This window comes from Rhyacophila brunnea, unplaced genomic scaffold (genome assembly GCF_057557595.1).
Source record: "Rhyacophila brunnea isolate RB1 unplaced genomic scaffold, BYU_Rbru_1.0 scaffold_13, whole genome shotgun sequence".
NCBI classification, from domain to species: Eukaryota; Metazoa; Arthropoda; class Insecta; order Trichoptera; family Rhyacophilidae; genus Rhyacophila; species Rhyacophila brunnea.
In genome coordinates, this window is record NW_028232785.1 from 32,785,761 (window position 1) to 32,791,780 (window position 6,020).

Here is a 6,020-nt window from a genome sequence, read left to right on the forward strand (position 1 = left end):
TTATTTAAAAGGTTTTTCACCATTTTATATCTTTACATATGCTTGAAGATTACTCCGTCGCGAGCATCCAAATGAACATACATTGCATTTATAAGATTTTTCACGAGTATGTTCTATATAATATGTACATATTCATTTCATGTCTTTTAAGACAACAAAGTCGTACGCATTTATATGAATATACATCGAATTTTAAAGGTTTTTCACCAGAATTTGTCATTTGTTAGTTTTTAAGATGACTTAGTTGCGAGCATCTATATGAACATACATTGCATTTATAAGGTTTTTCACCATCCACTAAAAATGGCCGCGCGGCTTAAGCGTAGGCATATTGCGTCAAGGGTCCCTAGTTCCAATCCTCGGTCCGGCAAGCACGCATATTATTCGCGAAAATCTATATGAACATACATTGCATTTATTAGATTTTTCATCGGAATGTGTCATTTTGTGTCTTTTAAAACTTTAATTTGCGAGCATCTATATGAACATAAATCGCTCGGCTTAACGCTCATAAAACGAAACAGGAGAAAAACCATTTGCGTGTGATGAACTTGCGTGCGAAGTAGTACCTAAAAAAATATGTCATTTAAAAACTCATAATCGTGATGAGTTTAAATATAAATGTAAACAGACATGTAAGTAGGTACGTTGTTTAAGAACTAATAAACACACACATTCAAAAGAAAACCATTTGCGTGAAACAATTGTCGAAGCCGTCAGAGGCAATAACTTTTTAAAGAACCTACAAAACTTTATTTGATATCGATTCTGAATAGCATAATATGAAGTGACTAACACTTCTCTCCTAACATAACACCTACCAGAACTACACGCATACGTTGCACCACCTGGAGAAACAGAGAAAAAGAAGATGCAAATATTATTAGGAAGAGTTAAGAGCCTGCAAGTTAAGCCCTTTATATAAAAAAAATATAAATGTCATTCCAATATTATCTTTTGAAAAAAATATCGTTGCATAAAAACATACCTATTGCATTTTTCAAAAGTATGCATACCTAATTGTATTCTAATAACTTAACGGTATTTTTTTTTATTACAGATAATTTTAAAAAACAGTAGGTAAGTATAATTATATAATTTACTGCATTTTTTCTTATGAAACTGACATTGATCCATTCAAAATCATAAATAAATAGATAAATGTTAAGAAAGTTGAATGATTTTGTAATTTTGACACTTTTGTGTAATCAGATTGTCAATTTTGAGGTAGTCTATTATAAACCGACATATTTAGTGCACCTTACACCGTTTTGGCTATTTTGAGGAGACTCTTTTGACTGGATGTTCCAAACGGATGCGGTCGTTTTTGTTCAGGATATTTTGACGGGGTACTTAGTGAAAATGGAAAAATGCGAATTTTTCGCGTAATTTAAATGGAAAAACAATAAAAACTTCATGAAAAATCATGTAATTAAATTACTCAAAGGTGTGCAGTTAAAAAATGTGGAAAAAAAATGTTTGGTTTTAAAACTTGACGGCCTATCAAAATCTAATTACTAGCTTAATATAAACGATAAAAAAATTTTAAATCGTGCTAAAAGTTAACATAAATTAACTTAATAGGATGCACTAAACAAAAAAATTTTAAGGCAAATTTAATGGTTCAAGTATCAAGTCACTAAAATTTAAAAAATAATATCTCTCACGATATAATCGATAAAACAAAAAAAGCACGTGCACAAACGTAAGCCAATAATAGACAAATTGATGACTTAATAAAAAATTAAAAAAGTTTGTTGGGTGGTTCTACTTAACGATCATTAAATATTTCATATAGAATAACTCACGCACTATATGAGAAAAAAAATAAAAAAGTATGCAGAATTGCGCACTAGCTAGGCAACAAGAGATTTAACTATAAAATATTTTTTTAAACCCACCCAGTCAGGTTTTGCATACAAACTTTAAAATTGAATAGCGCGCTGAATATAAGTGAAAAAGCAAAACAAAATCGTGCACTAACGTTCACTACCAAGGCACAAGTTTTGTGACACAAGTATCCAGCATTTAGCTGGGTCACCCATATTGAAATGCAAAAAACCCCCTTAATGTGCGTGCACAAACGAAAAAAACGCGTGCACAAACGTGCACTAACGATGCACAAACGAATGCACTCGAAAAAAGTTGAAATTTCAACATTGGGTGACCCAACGTTTAGCTGGAACACCCAATTTGAAATTGGAATTTTTCGGTTATTATAGGTGCACAAACGAAAAAAAATCGTGCACAAACGTGCACTAACGATGCACAAACAAATGCACGCAAAAAAATTAGAGTTTTAACATTGGGTGTTCCAGGTAAATGGACCTATAGAAGAGAATAATACAGAGGTCAAGTAGAAAGCCGTTAGTTCACAATGACTGGTCCTACTTTTTCCGCCACCCCCCTTTTTTTGTCTTTGGATAACATGTCATTGTTCTATAGAGTGCATATACTGACGCTTCTGTCGTGTTCACGCAGGGAAAAGTTTGATTCGAATAGTTACGTGATAAATATACACTATCATTAATACACCTACAAATGTAATGCATACATCATACATCAATGCTACATTTTTTTTGGAAATTGATATTACCACCGGTTTTTTTGTGAAGGACTAGTCTGATTTTGACAACTAATGAATATCTGGAATGTAAATTGTAGGTTTCCAATGCAAAAGTGACTATTTCCATTTTCGCACTTTTTCAGAAATCAACATTTTCTATGAGAGACCTTTAGAATTAAAATACACATTCAATTTAAAGACATTGTGATAGGTAGAATATTTTTTTTTATATTTCATAAAAAAATTAGAACTGTCCATCAAAAGTATTAATAGTTTTTTAAAACTGACTATTTCCAGGAAATAGTCGGTTTTGGAATATAAGATTTCGTATGCTCATGGTATTTTAACATTTTGGAATTTAATAGAGACAGTTGGTAGTAAAATAAGAACACAAAAATTACAAGGGTAGGTTACATGCTTTATTAGAAAAAAAGACAAAAATTAAAAAATATCTTAATTATGATGAAAATAAAATAATTAATCTTCGTCTTCTGTCTCAGGTAGTTCAATGTCATTTGGCGCAAGCCCCAAGATGACATCATAAAATTAATTTGCATTTGGAGGGTTGGTGAAGAACTTCATTAGCTTCATGGCATCATCTTTTTGAACCTTCTTAACATGGCTTATTTTATTCAATATTTGAGTAGGTAGTATCGGTGGTCATAGTTTTGTCTCTTTTTAAAATCGTAGCTCCAACAAAAACCGAGCATACGTCTGTGAAACACCAACAGTCGACTCTTCCCTTTAATATAGGTAAGTCATCACTTAATGTTCTGTGATTGTGAAAGGGAACTTATTCAGAAGAGGTTTTATTGCAGATCTGTAGTAAAAAAAAATTAAATCTTTGCCATACACTTTCAATGTACAGTATTTTTAAAAAACTTCGATTCACTCTTATTTGTATTTGATATGGGTGGCAGATTAACAATCGGTTCATTATTAGACGTATTTAATTGAGCACTGTCGAAAAGTAAGGTTATGTTCATATTTTCTATTGTGGAACTTTCTCCAACCAAACATCCAATGCATAACACGAAATGATTTCATCATTGTTAATACCTTGGTCACTACGGCTTGCCATTCTACTAAATTAAAAACACTTTTACTGACGAATGAACGAAGACAAATACAATTTCGAACAATACTTTAATGAATCTTACGTTTCATAAAGTCAATTTTTAAGGAAATCTTTTTTCTATGGAATTAGTGCACTATGGAATAAATCGCGAACTCTTAGTGTAGTAGTTTAATGGAAAATAGTCAGTTTTGGCTAAAAACACAAATAGTCAATTTTGAAATAAAACAGAATAATGTTCATACTAGAAATAGTTCGTTTTGAAAAAAATCGCAATTTTCAAACAGCAAAATGATATGAAAATATCGCGATTTGGTCGAAAACAAGTATGCCAATCGATTCCTGGCATACCAATGTATAATCGTGCATACTTAACTCATTTTCGTCAATTTTGGAAATAGTCACTTTTGCATTAGAACGTTAAAATTAGTGTTGCAAGTAATTAAAATTAATTCAATAACTTATTTGTCTCTAAATCAGCAACACATTTATTGAAACGGCAACTTTTTATGAATTTCTAACCTCCTATCGTCCTCTAATAACACAAATTTAACTATCGTAGGTATTCATTTACCTATTTTAAATATACAAAATCTAAATAATGCTTAATTGACAATGGGAGAGGCAGAAAAAGTAGGACCAGTCGTGGATGTTTCAATAGTTTTTGCCATTGATCATTGCCCATAGTCTTTGAAGATATCAAACGACCAACCCGTGGTGGCAAAAAACGACTCAAATGGAATAGTTCAAAACATATAGGTATCCAATAAAACACAATTTATTGCTTAATCGTTTCAAAGGACGATATTCTTTACAGTACCTATATCGACCACAGATAATATATAATTAATAAATGCGGTGTTTTAGTATATGTATTGCGGCAACACTTGCCTTGCAGTACCTTGCATGGACTCTGTTTGTCACGTTGCGCCGGCGTATTTACCAATTAAAATGGACGTAAAGCAAGAATGTGATAGAGAAACATCTGATTCCGAAGGCAAGCCGTTGTTTGATACACAGACTAACCACCCAAACAGCCCGGAAGTTCGCACTCATGTAAAGGAAGAGAATGGCGACGTTTCAAGTTGCAATTTCGAGGTTAGTTTTTTAAAACTGAGTTTTTTTGATTTGAAATAACAACCATTAGTGTGGAATATTAATATGTTGCTTTTTTTACCGACTGCATAGTGACATACGATGACATAAAATATGTTGTTTCAAAAAATGACTCGATTATAAGATTATTTGACAGTTACGATACATTCATGACATGTTCTGGCTCAAATAGATTCTATAACGATCGGTATTATAAATGCCAAAAACCCGTTTCTTATGTTAGCGTCCTATGTCACAGAGTGTAAATAGGTACATGTCATAGCTGTCATACAATATGTATATATAATAATATGTCGGAATGGCATCGATATGATTATAGACACTAAATTGCTCTTAGTATATATGTGCCCGATCGTCATATAGTCTATTTGAACCTTTACCTACTAATTCAAGTGATTATAGTTACCATACATTGTTATATGGATATTCTATGAGGTTTTCGCATTTTGAGGTTAGTTTTTTGAAACTGTTTCGTACGTCGTCTTTCACAATCATTAAGTTGGAATAATAACGATAAGTATCAGATTATACTATAAGGTGTATTGCGTTTTTGACAAAATATGTATGAACATTACGATAATATTAAACTTTGTTTTAAGAAATACAGGTAATGGTGCCTTTTATAACTTTCTTTTTAGACTAAACATAACCTGACCTTGATTAATCTAACCTAACCCAACCTTAGTGTGTGATAATGCTGCATCGAAATGTTTGGAAATATGAAACTTTAAATAATAACACAAATTATTGGATCTGAAAGCATCTCCGCTGACAGAAAAGGGTATATAATCTAATTGTCTACGTGGGATAAACTTTTTCCGCCAAACAAAATGATAAATGGTCATGCGGTCATCTGCGGCACTATAACCGAAATACATTTATTATTTACCTACCAACTAATTGATTGTGATTATAATTATTGAACACTTAATGAAGTTGCGTTCGCTGAAACTGGTTTTACTGTGTATATAAAGTATAATAATGCCCCTTTCAGTCCTTTGAAGTGGACCTCTCTGATATAAACGCTGAGACAAATGAACAACCAGCCGTCATCAAGCGCGAGATTATCGAAGATATACTTGACCCATTATATTGTGATGGTGAAGATCCTCAACCAGGTTGTTCATATTCAGATTTCAGGCCAATACATCAGGTTCATTTAATTGTATAATGTGTTAGTTGTCTTCCCTTGGTGCAGCCTTATATCGTGTTTGAACATGTACCTAACCGAATATTTTTTTATTTTTTTTAAACGGTACATGT